Below are 14,814 nucleotides of genomic sequence, written 5' to 3'. Positions count from 1 at the left end.
CCTGTACTCTGAAGGACCTGAGTCTCCTCAGCAGGTGAAGTGTTCTCTGGCCTTTCTTGTGTTATCAGTCCAGTCCTTATTGTTCAGGTGAATGCCTAGGTACTTATAAGAGTCCACTATCTCAATTCCCTTTCCCTGTATGTTCACCGGTGTGGGGGAAGTGGGTCTCTGCCTGCAAAAGTCCACCACCGGCTCTTTGGTTTTAACGTTGAGCTGAAGACATTTCCACTGACATCTGCCCCACAGCACCATGAATCAAAATTCTTGCACATTTCATAAAATTCATCTCTATTAGCTACAACTGTAAATCCATCTGGCCCATTTGTGTAAACTTGTGGTTCTCTGAAATTTCTTTTGGAAATTCCATCAGTTTTTGCACTAATATTAGTTGAGACTAACAAAAATGAACTAAATGAAAACTAAAATTAACTAAACTTAGTAATTAAAATTTGATGGTCAAATGAAAAAGTTCAAGATCACTGATCTGGAATCAACCCCATTTTGGTCAACATGTAATCTCTGTGCTCTGTTACTCCTCTGGGCTGGCTCTACGGGACCCAGAAGTCACCTCGGACACCTAATAGATAGATAGATAGATAGATAGATACTTTATTGATCCCGAGGGAAATTCAATAATGCCTGTTTTTATAGCAGAAGTAAACGTATTTATAGACGGGTAAACCATTTTTTATTTTTATTAATTATTGTCCTTATAGGGACCATCATCCATAGGATCCTGAGACATGAATGAGTCACTGTCTTTATGGTCATGGAAATGGAAAACAGCAAATATGTAACAGGGTGCAAAAAACAATGAAGATCTCAAATCAGTTCCCTGAAATAAAATTAGAATAAAAAGTCTCCTTCCAATTGCTCATTGACACGCACACACTCGCGCACACACATACGCACACATTAGGGCATACACATACCCTCCCCACCTGGCTGTCAGCACAGATGGTGGCACTGGGTGATGCTAGAGGCCAAAAGGACAGCTCTTACCAGCTACTCATTCACACTGCTAAACACACAAGTGCAAAGAAAACACACACACACACACACACACACACACACACACACACACACACACACACACACACACACACACACACACACACAGGACAACATGATAGACATTTAGTTTAGACAAATGTTCAATATGGCAACAGAAACATCCAAACACACAAAATGCACAGTGACACACAACACTTTTTTCTTTCTGTGGTCACACAAATATAATGGAGCTGATGTTTCATTTATCTGTGCAATGACTCGGTCAGTATTGTCAAACTGAATTTCCATTTCAAATGAGAAGGGTTCTCTTCTCACTGTTTGTGTGCGCGTGTGTGTGTGGGGGGTGTGCCATGTGTACAGGCACTACACATATTCTTTGTTCAATCTTTAATTATTATGTAAAAGGGTTTTCACAAAGGGAAATAAAAGCTGCAACATTGATGCTTTCGATGTGTGATACGTCTGCACTGTGCATGGTGCTCAGGTATGCATGCATAACGAAAACCTTGCTGTAGGTTTGTTTTTCAGCTTGATGTGTTTTTGTTTCCGACAGCCAGATGGAAAAAGTATGTGCATGTGAGTGTGTTTTCCTCATGTGCACGCATACGAGAAAATATGAATGTAATGTGTGTGTATTATTCATGTGGCAGGGTTATGAATGGTCTTTGCATGTCCTGGGAGCTTTTACACTCCACAAGCCTAGCTACTCAGATCTGGAAGCTTCTCCCAGTAAGTGAAGGGTGGGGGGGGGGGGGAAGAGTGAGGAAGAAGAAAAAGAGAGACGAAGGTGATCAAAAAATGGGAACAGAGATCTTGGGTTGGGGTGGGGTTCAGGGAAGAGAGGGAAAGATGGAGGGAGAGTGTCGGAGACAGAATCCGAAAAAGACAAATATAGAGAGAATGAGTGGAGGGGGTCGGAGAGGGAGCGAGGAAAATGAGACAAACATTGAGGGAGAGACAGAAAAAGGAGGGGTAGGAGGAGGGAGGGAAGAGGGATGCTGCATTTTAGTGATAGCACAGACAGAGGCTGCAAGAGCAGACAGATGGATGGAGAACATGGATGACAGGTAGAAATTAAGAGGAAGGAAAGCAGCAGGATTACCGTACAGGTAAACCATATGAAACTGTATACTTATTTAAATTAAATAAATATATTTTTAACTCTATTATTTTTTTGGAAGGGGCCTTTTCTCCCATGATAGCTGCATCAACGATTTTCTATGTCAGAGGAGCAGTCAAACTGTTCATTTGTCCACCCATAAACCCCACATTAGCATGTCCATCCTTCTTTCATCTAACGCTCCATCCGTCCATTCTGCCTCCTTTCATTCCTCTCCCTGATTTCACAAGCTCCTCCTTTCACTTCACTCCATATCCATCTCACAATCATCTATCCATTCCACCCACACAGACACTCACAGAGGTTTTTTTTTTTCTTTTTCCCCACAACCTCCCCCTTCTTCTTCATCCTTCTCCTCCTCCCTTCATATCTCCTCTACTGTCACTTCTACAAATCCTGAGGGCATTTTTTTTTTCATTTATTCATCTCCACAGTCATATCCTTCTCTGTCCCTCACAGAGAGTCTCCTATTCTTGTTTTTGTTTTAAAGGAGCATTTGCCACTGCTTCGACTTTCTTTGGCACGTTTTCCCAGACTGTGACAATCGAAAAAAAACAAAAAAACAAATGACGGTAAAAGAAGAGTTACAAAAAGGGAAATACCAATGATCACAGCAGGAGAAAAGATTCTTCTTCTGTCATGAAAGGAGAGAAGAAACCACCTGTAGGCTGGCATGAGGACAAAGAGCATATGCAATAATACATTAAAAGGGATGTTTCCCTCTGTCTCTCTGCTTGACTGTCCATCCACAGGTCCTCCTTCAGGTTGTCTCTGCAGGGTGCTGAGGCGTCATTCTTGCAGCTGCATCAGATCCTGATGTGCTGTTAAAGAGACAGAAGAGACAAAAAAAATAATCTGTGGAACATTCGCAAGCTTCTGGAAGGACAAAAGGGAGGAGAGAGCGAGAGCAGTATGACTCAGAGCAGAGCAGCGAGAAGAGTGTGTGTTCTGCATGCAAGAGGAGAGGTAGAGGAACAATGAGAGAGAAGAGGGGGAGGAATTAAGAGGACTTTAGTCGAACTGAGCAGTTATCTGACGAACGAAGAAGAGGATGAGGAGCAGAAGCAGCCACACTGTGTGAAATGTACTGGACGGTTTTGCTCATGATGGTTAAGGAAAGATGTTCTGCAGGCTGGACAGTGGGTGGAAAAGAATGAAGGACATGAGGACATCGTTTATGGAAGAAAAAAAACACTTGAAGAGCTGCATGGAATAAAGTCCCGAGTGACTGCATCGCCACAGGGAATGCATACAAGAAATTAAGCTTTAAGAAGGTTGACCACAGAAAATTGTGGCAGAAATTGAGGTTAAGCAGTGAGAACATTAATGTAAGGAACAAATCAGGAAAAGGCATAGCAACATTTGACATCACAGCAACGGGCTAAAAGCTTAAAAAAAAAAAGAACGAAACATCACAAGGAAACTCTGCAGACCGAAGGAACATGTCCTCGACGCACAACGACAGGGACATGGAAACTTTAAGTGTGACAGCAACACAGCAAGACGTTCCTGTTAAATATTGATGCTGACAAGTCACTTTGGAAAGAGCCCGCTCCTTGCACCACAGAGGGGAGAAACACGGCTGATTTTTATTCGTAGGGATTTTTTTTGCAAAGAAATAGACAAGCTGTAAAGTGCGTCGGATGACAGCCGAGTGTGGTCAAGTTGAAATGTTGCTCCACATTAAGAGAAGACCGACAAATTAGGCAAGACGCTGCCTGCCTCCTGGAGGTTTTTCTCTCCTTGGCCAGCTGTGCAATTTCTTGGGGAAAGTGGAATGAGTATAGAGGGAAGAACTGGACATGCATCGGATGTGGAAAGGAGCAAACTAACATTTGAGAGATTGCTGAGATCACATGAAGACGAGGACGAGTTCTTCTTTTTCAGAAGAAAAACCTTGACTGATGAATGAAGAAATCTATTTGGATGGATTTTTTTATACCGGCTTTGACATTGCAGCCAGATGAGAAAAGACAGCCATTCATTAACACCTCTGATCTTAGACTGATTAAAAGTCTATAATATATCTTAAAATAAGATTTTTTCGAGGAGGAGATTCCTATCATGGCTTAAGGAAATGTAACAAGAAGAAGGATGCTTTAAAGGAAAGGATGTACATAACAGCTTTTGTCTCCATGACTCATTAAACCTAAATGGTTGATTCTCCAACTTAATGAAATCAGCCTTCCTTTGGATTGATTTGAATTCCAGATTTCACACCACAATATCGAGGAAGACGCACTGTCTCCATTCAGCTGCAGATAGACCAACTGCATGTGTGTATGTGTGTGTGTTTGAGGTAGAGTGGGGGGTGTAAGGACTGTCGAGGAGCTCGTCTGTTTGCTTGTGTTTCTGTAGAGGTGTGTGATGGTGTTTGTGTGTTTGCCAAGCTTTGAACCCAGCTGTGTCGGAGTGCGTTTTTCAAAGTTTCACTTGCAGCTGTGTGAGTGTGTGCGTGTGTACCGGTGTCTGGATTCTGCCCACCAGTGACAGAGCTGGACCTGAACAGCAGCGGTGAGAGGGGGGACAGGGAGCGGGCGGAGGAGAGGGAGGAAAAGAAAAGGGAGGGGAATGGAACCAGTTGGAAGAAGAAACTGACAACTTGCTGGGATAACGAGAAAAAAGATCTGAGCTACTGGCTGGCCCCCTGGTGCAATGTGTGGTGAGTACATGATTCTGCATGTGTGCTTGCGGCTGCCATATGTGTCACTGTGTGTGCACATGTGTGTACATTGGATACAAGCATCATCGTCCCTCAGGAGGTTCACCAAGGTCAAAGGTGAAATGTCAATGAAAGGACTCAGGAATTCAGGAGTATAAAAATAAAGCAGATTATTCTGAATGGGTCCAGTGTTTCTATAATGTTTTTTACCCACTGATTCACACTATTTAATATATGTCATATAGGGTGCCCAGTTGGTCACATGACAATGATACTGGCACCTGTATCTAACTAAAACAAGCCCATAAACGGAGACATGTTCACCCAAAACATACAGGAAATAGTTGTATCATGCTATAGAACAGCATGCATAATCAAGTATAGCTCAGTGTCTGCTCCCATAATTCTTGCATTCATGTCCTCACATCAACTGATGGTTTCTCAATAACATGATGCCTATCAAACAAACTATTGAATTTATATGCGGAACAGATTTATACTGACAACCAAAACGTTGTGGTAACATTGTGGTAACATCTGACATATCAGTGTTTGTGCACATACTCTTCTGTTGTCATGACACACAATCCTTAAACTATATTTTGTTTTAGCATTCTGGTCCATTTTATTCAAATTATCTCTGGGAAAAGTGCACTTTTCTAGTGTAGTGTTCTACGTCAGCAAACAGACACACTGTTTCCTTCACACTGATGCACTGACTCTCCACTTTTGCTGTCATGAATACAGCACATATATGGAGCCACTCTGCCTTACAGTTCTGCCCCCCCCCCCCCCCCCCCCCTTCTCTCTTTCCCTTCCTGGTTTTTCCTCACGCTCAGGCACATGTACACACACCATGAAAACACACATGTACAAGCATCGAAGAAGCCAAGCTGTGGCTGAGGAGAAGTGACAGTCGCTTCATGGCCGCTGGCCTCGTATTCCAGCAGCGCTGGCCAGCTGAGCTCATATAATGAGGCTGTGCAAGGGTCTAGTGTCATACGGATCTGGTTCCCACACCGCCGCTGTGCTCTTCAGCTCTGTGTGGTTCACAGTGTGTAAGAAAGAGAGAATGCTCGTAACATGAATGCATCAGAGGCATGCATGTTTTTTTTATATTTTCAACCTGCCTTTTGGCGAACAGACAGTTGGAGATTATTTCTTTATTGTGTTTCCAAACAAAAGATTGTGTGTAATTGATTGCTGCAAACACTGAACAGTGTCCGGTACAACAAAAGCTGTAAGATTATTGATTGAGACTTTCTGTGCAGTCAATAACACTACCAATCAATTGCCTTAGTCAATACCTGCAATTTCTCCCTTCCCTGGTCATTACTGTTGAACAATAGTCCATTGGGCCACATAGAACTCAATTTGTTGAAATCATCCTTGACATTATGAGTATATTGTTTAAGATTCCTTTGATCGAATGGCTTGGAGTATAAGTAGGGCTCATTACAGTCTGTCAAACATGAAAACTCAAGCGACAATGATTTAAATTAAATTTCACAAAGAAACTTCAGAAAAAAGCTCTGTCCTTTTCTTTTCTCTCTCCTCCTGACCATATGTTGAAAATACATCAAAACAACGTGATGTAATCTAGAATTGTAACCCCATACTGTAGGATTCATTTTCACCTTTGTCTCACAGGTGTTGCATTTGTTGGACCAATTCATCAACCCCAACTCAAACTGTCACAGACTGTCACAACTGAACCAAACGCACAACTCAGGAGACAATTGGCAGATTTTAAAGTCTGTTTAATCACAGGCAGGGTCGCTACACAAAAATCCAAAACCCCAGGCAGAGGTATCCAAAAACGAGAGGTTAAAGACTCGGGCACTTAACAGGACACGGGTCAGACCAAAAAGGCTATTAGAAGAACAGAAATGCTGGAACGCAGTCACAAGGTACAAAAACTCTGGCACAGAGAAAGGGAAACACAGAGACTATGAAAGGAGGTGGAGACAATAGGACACAGGTGAGACACATCAGGTAATCAGTATTGGGGAGAGACTGGGGGGAGGGGCAGGAAGGACGAGATACTGGGTGCTTTCGGATTGTCCCTCCTAGCTCCTTTTACTCACCTTAGCCCCGGAAGCATTGAAGTGGCAGCCATGATGGGGAGCGATTTGAATTCTCTAAAAGTTACGGAAAGGTGGGCGAATGCTTCCTTTATAATCTCCTTTAGCATAGGAAACACTGGACCATCCTTTACAAAAGGAGCCCACAATTCCCTGTTAGAGGGATTCGAGCGTCTGACTGTTCACGTATATGAACGGTCTGTTGGAGGAGAAAGGCAGAGAAAATCAGCATTTCGTTTCGATATCGATTTGAGAAGTAATTATTTTCTGCCTTTTGTATTCGTTTTCTTCATTTATTTTTATTGTATGTGTATGAATAGGCTATGGTGAATATTGCTTTTAGACATTATTGTGTCATGTTTTGTGGAGTAAAGTAAAACACAGACATGAGGAAAACAGAGTAAAATGTATTACTTAAACCGGAGCTGTGAGACATCACCTGATTTCCTAAAAGGTTTTTTTTCTCTGAGTTTGGAATTCATGCTAATTGTCCCAGAAGAATAGGAAAAATGTATGTCCATACCCAAAAACATATAGACTGTATATTGTGAATATCTCCTAAACTGCGATGCGACTTGTTTGTGGGGAAGCATTGCTGGCAGGCGGGATGCTTACAGCTTTGCAGTGGCAATTCTGTTTATTAAAACATAGACATTGATAATTTACATGGAAACCATCATTACAACTTAATTAGATTAATCAGATGTACGTTAATCAGTCATGATTGACATATGACACGTTTTACAATGACACATTTTACATTCTATTAGTTCCATAATTGTCCAAAGACAAGATCTTTTTGATTTTTGATGAATGCCAGGTTGAGTCAAATAATTTAAGATGTGAAGACATGTCAGAGTTTATAATAATACCCTAAAAGGACCTGTTGTGAAGAGGGTGAGCAATGAAACATTGTCAGTAGACCAAAGCATAACAATATACAACCATACACCTAAGAAAATGACGAATATGAAACTCTGTAAACATTCCTCAGTTTCCCATTAACAGCATTAGAGTCAATGCCAGTCAGTTGAAGTAAAAAGTTTCAGGACTTTCAGTTCTGGAGCTGACCTCCCCACACTGCAGCAGGAGCCACACACTTGGGTAAATGGAGTATGTATTTATTTACATTGTATTTGTTCTTTTAATAAAAGGGAGTCAGGATACAGAGAAAATGTGAGCTATGAGCATAAGCTCGATTATTCTCAATGTTTTAGTTGTCTGTTACAAAATGAATGAGGGATGTATGCACATATAGGAAAAACTTATATTAGGGCACACATGGATGATGTGCAAGTGTGTGTTTGTGTGTGTGTGTGTGTGGGGGGGGGGGGGGGGGGGGGGGGGGGTGATTATGTATGTGTGTGCATGCCTATTTGCCTGTCTATAATTACATAATCTGAAGACAGTCTAGCCTACCATTCCCTAATGGCTCTCTCACTCTTTTTTTAAATTCCCATTCTTGTCATTCTCTTCCTCCCTCATTTCTTCTATTTTTTTTACTTTAAATATCTCATTCTGTAATGGTGTTCTTTATTTCTTTAATCTCTTGGTTTAGTTCAATTGCTAGAACTCCTGCAGTATTCAAATCATTCACCATGCACCCACCCATCCATTCATCCATACATATAGTCAGATAGCTGGCCACCAAACTTCCTCTTCCTTATCTTTGTAAAACCTCAAAAAGATATGGTGTGATGATACACTCAGCTGACACGACAATATTGTAATAATGAGAACATTACCATCATTTAATACTATTTTAACAATAACTATGATAACTAAATAAACATCTGACTGCTGTCTTTTGGTTCTCTACACCCTGACTTAACTAAGGCTAATATAATATAGCCAGTGCAAGCAATTGATTGATAAAAAGAAAATGTGTAGTCCTATTTATTGATCTGTCAAAGGTATTTGACACAGTTGATCACAGCTTATTGATCAATGTCCTCCATCATATTGGCGTGTCACAGCAAGCATCATCCTGGTTTGCCATTTATCCATGAGCCAGAATGCAATGCAGGCCGATGGCAGGATTCACTTCATCCGATCTGGAGGTCTCAGTGGTCATGCCCGAAGGATAGGGTTTAGGAAATAGTTGGGGAGAAAGAAGAAAAGCGATGAAATCTCAAGTATCACTGAGGCAGGGTCTCTGTGTCTGACTCTTTTACACTCCTTGAATCTTTTTGTGTCAACCCAAATTGACAACTCCATCAACAACTCAGTTCAACTTTAAGTAGAACTGTTTTTCTAAATGGAAAACATGGAACTTGGTATTGTCTAATTATACAGTACAATGTTTGACCTTGATCCAGCTTGCCACCTCATCTTTATCATAAACATTTCTGGGTGTGTGTGTGTTCACTTACTGACTGTTAGTCTGACAAAACAAACAGTGAGTGTTTGTTAGTAAATAAGGCTTATTTGTTTTATGTGAACACTTGGGCTCTGTAATGAATTTTGTTTGTCTTAATTTACAATAGTGGTGTCCAACAGGCTGTTCCTAATGTGAAGTTTCTGATTGATGTTATATGCAGTCACCAGCTGATTCATGCATGATCAATACAGACACGATCAAGCAGTCTTTGAAAGTCTTGAAAGACAAGCCTTAATTGTCTTCCAATTTGTACTGCAGATCTCAAGAACACATACATAAACTAATTAAACCCTGTATTCTTTTCTTTGAGACTTTGCACAGAAATAAAGCACAGGAACATATCAATAGATCACGGCTCAGCTGTGATCTATTTCAAACTTTATTTAAAAGACAAGTCTACTCTAGACTGTATAAATTAAGCCATAGCCACTCCGATGCCAACCAGTTTCTAAACTATAAATATCCAGGCTTGAGTTAGGCATCCATGTTTATTTCTTGGAGCCAGAAGTGACCATATTTGGATGACTGGTTGGTGCTGGAGGAGTTGATGGTTAACAATCCCAAGACAGTCAATATTAAACAGACCCATCCATGGCTGTTTCATTAGCTAATGTATAGTGACCTAGTTTCCCACTGAATTAGAAAATATTTTGGTAGTCTGTTTATGTCTCAGTCTAAAGGAACTATGGGGGCTTGAGGAGCCTTGCAGACTTGCTTCTCATTCAAACACTGATAAAGCTAAGAAGCCAGGTTAAATTATCAATACAATAACATTAGAATTTTACTCATCAAAAATCTTTAAGGCAAACTTCTTCATTCAGCTAGTAAGTGCCACTCTTCAGAAATCCCTGTTTGCCTGATTTTTTGCATGGAAAATACAACAAAAAGGCCCCAACAACACTAACATGGCCAATGATAAGCAGCAATCACCTGTCACTTAAAGTGACCACACACCAACTCTGCATAACTTTAAGGCTTAATATTACTAAAACAGATGATTTATCAGAGAAAACGTTTTTGCTTTTTTTACAAGGCTATAAACATGTTCATTTCTGTTTTTAAAATAATTAATGTAATATAGGGCCTATTGAGGATTTATGTTTTTTGGAACAAGCCAAAAATGAGCGCTCAAAAAAGTTCAGTGATTTTGCACTTTTGCATTGGCTTCACTTTTCAAAACTGATGATTTGCACATGACATCAACCTTTTAGCACCACTTTATTAGCATCACATGTGTATCTCTTCGTTCAAATGTATGACAGCTTTGCACAGCAAAGGTCCTGTTAATCTGTGTAATGCAGAGTCCTTTAAGTCAACTTTAACCACATACATAGATAATGGGCAGCTATTTCAAGAGCAATAGAAAATGTTTATATTCACAGGAAAGATATCAATTATTAAATGTTGCAATAAATTCGTCTTTGGTATAATTTTAAATATGCATTTCACTGGCTCATATTTCCATCCCAGATATTTCTGCAAGATTACCTTGGGAGGGAGTCAGCATAACCTCCTAGACTTTCCGAGGAATGTACACTGCACTGCAGATGGACCATCCATGGGGAATTCATATCACACCCCACATAAATTAATTTGACAGTGAAATAAGCAGAGCAGCTATCTGTACCAATTATGATGAATATTATGCATGAGTTTCAGGGGGCAGACTGGCTTGCATTGCTCAGTGAGCGGGGAAGCCGTTGGTGAATTCCCCAGTGCAGCTCTGCACTGCACACCAGTGTGTCCTCAATGTTAGCTATAAAACAAGATCAGTTGTTATTATGCAGCTTTTGCAACAAGCAGCCTCCTTCTTGAACTTATTGAAAATGCCTTGATGAATGACATGATCCATAATTAGAGTGGTCAATGATAAGGGTAACAAAAAGGTCCCTATCACACAACAAAGACACAACATTCAGAATTGTGGTGGAGTTTTAATTAGATGCTATCAAATATTAATTCAAATGACTGAACGCTTGAGCTATTGCGGTTCATTAAGAGATTGTTTTTTTTGAAGGGTGGGGAAGAAGGAGTAGAAGAAAAAAAGATTGTGTTCTTAAAATATCTTGGAAGGCTGCAGTTGTTTGTCTTAACTCCATGCGTAAAAAATATATAACGCATGTGTATTAAATCATGCTTGTTCTTAATATGCAGTGTGGCGCTGCAAGCAAGAACCTGACATCTTTTCTTCCCTTTTTAATAAGGATACACATTCATTCATGTCTGGAAACATTTTCATTTCAATGCATAACAGAGGATTCAAAACACATGCAGTCATCAAACAAAGAAAAACAAAGACATGGCCATGTCCAAAAGCTACCTCCTCAGAATGCCGTCAGTGCTCTCAGAAGTTCAGGCCAAATCTATATTTGAAATATGCAAATAGAACCTCATGAGGTACAGAATATTATGAAGTGTTTCGGTGCTCATTGTGATTATGTGTTCATTGGGAATTTGGGGCAGCTGGCTAAACTAGCAATTAAAGATAAGTTCACTGCTACTCTGCTTATCCAATATATAGGCTATTTTCTGGGAAATTTTGCTTGAGCTCATCTTTAAATGTAAGTGGCATAGTTCAACCCATGTAACTGTCGACTTATCTACAGATATCTACAAGGATGAGTGCATTTCATGAAAAAAACAGGTCATTGTGCAAAAGCATAGTATTTCTTGTGTATTATTTTTTTTTTCTCATTCTTCTCTCCTTTACTCTTAGCTACCTTTTTCCATGTGCTTTAAGGCCCTAAGTTTTGAGGTGTGCCATGCATTCCCTCTAATTGGGTTGGAAATAATCATGTTACACTGTTGAATGGTTAGGCTGCATCAAAGATAGTGCTATGTCCCTGTTCTTACTTTACACACACACACACACACACACACACACACACACACACACACACACACACACACACACACACACACACACACACACACACACACACACACACACACACACACACACACACACACACACACACACACACACACACACACACACACACACACACACACACACACACACACAGACAGAGAGTTACCCCTGGGCTGCCAGAACAGCTGCTGGATGTTGAAGTAGTTTACCCAGTGCACCAACAAAGTAAATAGCCAGAACAACAACAAAGAGCAAACAAAGGAAAAGAGGCAGGAGGAGAGAATTTTGGAGAATTTGTCTCAACCAAAAATCATCCAGACTTTCATTCTTTCAAGCGATGTTGAAATTATCTGTGACAAAACGTTATGTTTAGTTTAACATTTTATCGTGTTTTAGTTGAACTAATACAGTAACATTGGCTAACTTTACTGACCAGTGGACCTAATTGTGGACAGTCCAGTGTAGTGGAAATCTCACATCCTGTGCAATGCCCATGAGGCATTCTCTTTCCCATGCATGCACACACGCATGCACACACATTGATCCCAACCAAGCACTGGTGCTCTGTGACAGATGAAAAGTAATACAGAACAGAGTGAGACTAAAGAAGTTAGTCCACAGTCAGTACTCATTGAATACTGTATGCAGTACTGTAATTTTCTGGTGAGAGTAGATTTCTTACTTATTCTCATTTTGGAAAGTCTGGGAGATGGATGCTACAGTGTGCCTGCTCAAATTTGGCTGTACTCTTTGCCCAGCCTCCCTCACTGTTAGACCATGGGTGACCACATGGTCAACCAAAGTGGCTCGGATCTTATCAGAGATTATGGTCCTTGGCCATCCTCTTCCTAATCTTCCTCCTCCTCTCACTCTCACTCCTTTGGCTCTGTTTCCAATGTTGGCATCCATTGCTCCAAAACAGAAGAGCTCACCTGTTGCCCTTCTATGCTAAACCTTTGATTGCTAATTTTAAAACTGTGTGACAGATGTTTGCCCATGTGATGAGTCAATGTGCATTGTTGGGCAATTGTGTGTGTGTTCCTTGTGAAAAGTGAAAAGTGTGTTAAATGCAGAGAGTCACCATTACAAACCCTATATTTCACACTCTTCATAGGTGCTCGATTAATTTGTTGTTTGTAGTTAAAGGGCGTCATTCAGTTGAACAATTTCTAGCTATATTCTCCATTTGTCTCTCACCCTTCTGTAATATGAAATTAGATGTCCCCTGTAATGCTGGATGTCTCACTCTGTTTTTCCTTCTCTGTATCCAGGCGTCGCACCCTGTGGGGGTGGGGTTTTGTGATGGTAACCATGGTCCCCGGCAGCCGCTATGTCTGCAGCTCTCATGCGAGAGAGGAGGACAACTCGAACGACCGCGAGGAACGAATTCTAGCCGTGCTGGGCATCATTGGAACCATCCTCAATCTTTTAGTGGTCATAGTTGTCTACATCTACACATCCGTCACTTAATTTTTTTTTTTTTTTTGCAAGATTTGAACAAGAGACACTGGGGTCCGACTTACACAACACTGCCATCTTCCTCTTTAAGTATTCATATACTTAGCAGGATGTTCTGAGGATCATTGGCAGTGTGTTGAGCTGGATGGTAGCCATAATTATCTACACCTGCATCATTACTTATCCCTTCCAACAGCTCTGCTCGTAAGGTTAAGGACTGCTGCAAAGCAATGAGAAGGAGGTGGATGAATCTGTCCTCCTCAATTTTATGCTAAATCATCTGACTTACTTGAGCAATTTTGCACTCTCTTCAGTCTGGTATACCAATATAACTCAGTGTCACATAAACCCTGACATAAGCAGAGCATTTCAGTGACTTGTGAGGCAGAAGAAGTTGACATTTCAGGGGTCTTTGAATGGATAGTGACCATTTTTGATTGTGCATCTTCCAATGATATGTTGAAGTTGATGGTTTCTGTTTTATAGCAATCAATCACTGCCTGTTTAAGCTATGATAGTGGTTTTACAACAAGGCACCTTTGTATTGACTTGACCAAACAGTAGAGGAATGAAACCCTACAAAGGCCAAATGTTTTATGTGTAATCATTGGAGAAACCCTTAGGCCTATCTACCCAAAATAAATGAAGAACTCCCCCTAGTTGCTAAATATCATTTTCTGTATTTTGTAGAGATTCTGCAATAGTTTCTCATGGACCTAATGTGTCCATACCTTAGCACACCAGAGGAGCGATTCCTGGCTGTGCTAGGAGTCATTGGCATAGCACTCAACCTCCTGCTGCTTGTTTTTGTCTATATATACACCTCCACCTGATACAGTGAAGAGGTTACTAAAAGCAGCTGTACAATAATCTTGTGCACATAGTGTGTTCTTTAACAATATCTGTATGGATCCAAAGCACACCCTTGTTCTTCAATGGGTTGTGGATTATATGATATTCTAGGCATGTTTGTGCCTAAAATATGGTATATATTGAAATATTGATATATTGAAAATCTCAGGAAATAATTTAAAAGGCACAAGCATTGAAGCCAAGAATTCACAAAGAAGATATTTGCCTACAGCGTTATACATATTCTAAATATACCTAACACAATGCATCTAATTGGTATACATTTGTGTCCTAAAGGTTAATGTTTTTGTAGATACAGTGCTAATTCACATGTGCATGATAAGATGCTTACTTGATTTTATATTACATTAA

General features: G+C 40.5%; 1 long non-coding RNA gene across 1 annotated transcript; it reads left to right on the top strand.

Annotated features, from left to right (window-relative positions):
- The first annotated feature begins 2,018 nt into the window (after positions 1-2,018).
- Positions 2,019-14,460, top strand: LOC306830839. Its single transcript, XR_013780020.1, has 3 exons — positions 2,019-2,123; positions 2,887-4,796; positions 13,404-14,460. It is a non-coding gene; the product is annotated as an uncharacterized lncRNA (long non-coding RNA).
- Positions 14,461-14,814: the final 354 nt, after the last annotated feature.

This window comes from Symphodus melops (assembly GCF_947650265.1).
Source record: "Symphodus melops genome assembly, chromosome: 10".
NCBI classification, from domain to species: Eukaryota; Metazoa; Chordata; class Actinopteri; order Labriformes; family Labridae; genus Symphodus; species Symphodus melops.
The sequence above is the reverse complement of the archived record's forward strand: the minus strand, read 5'-3'. Positions and strand labels throughout refer to the sequence as shown.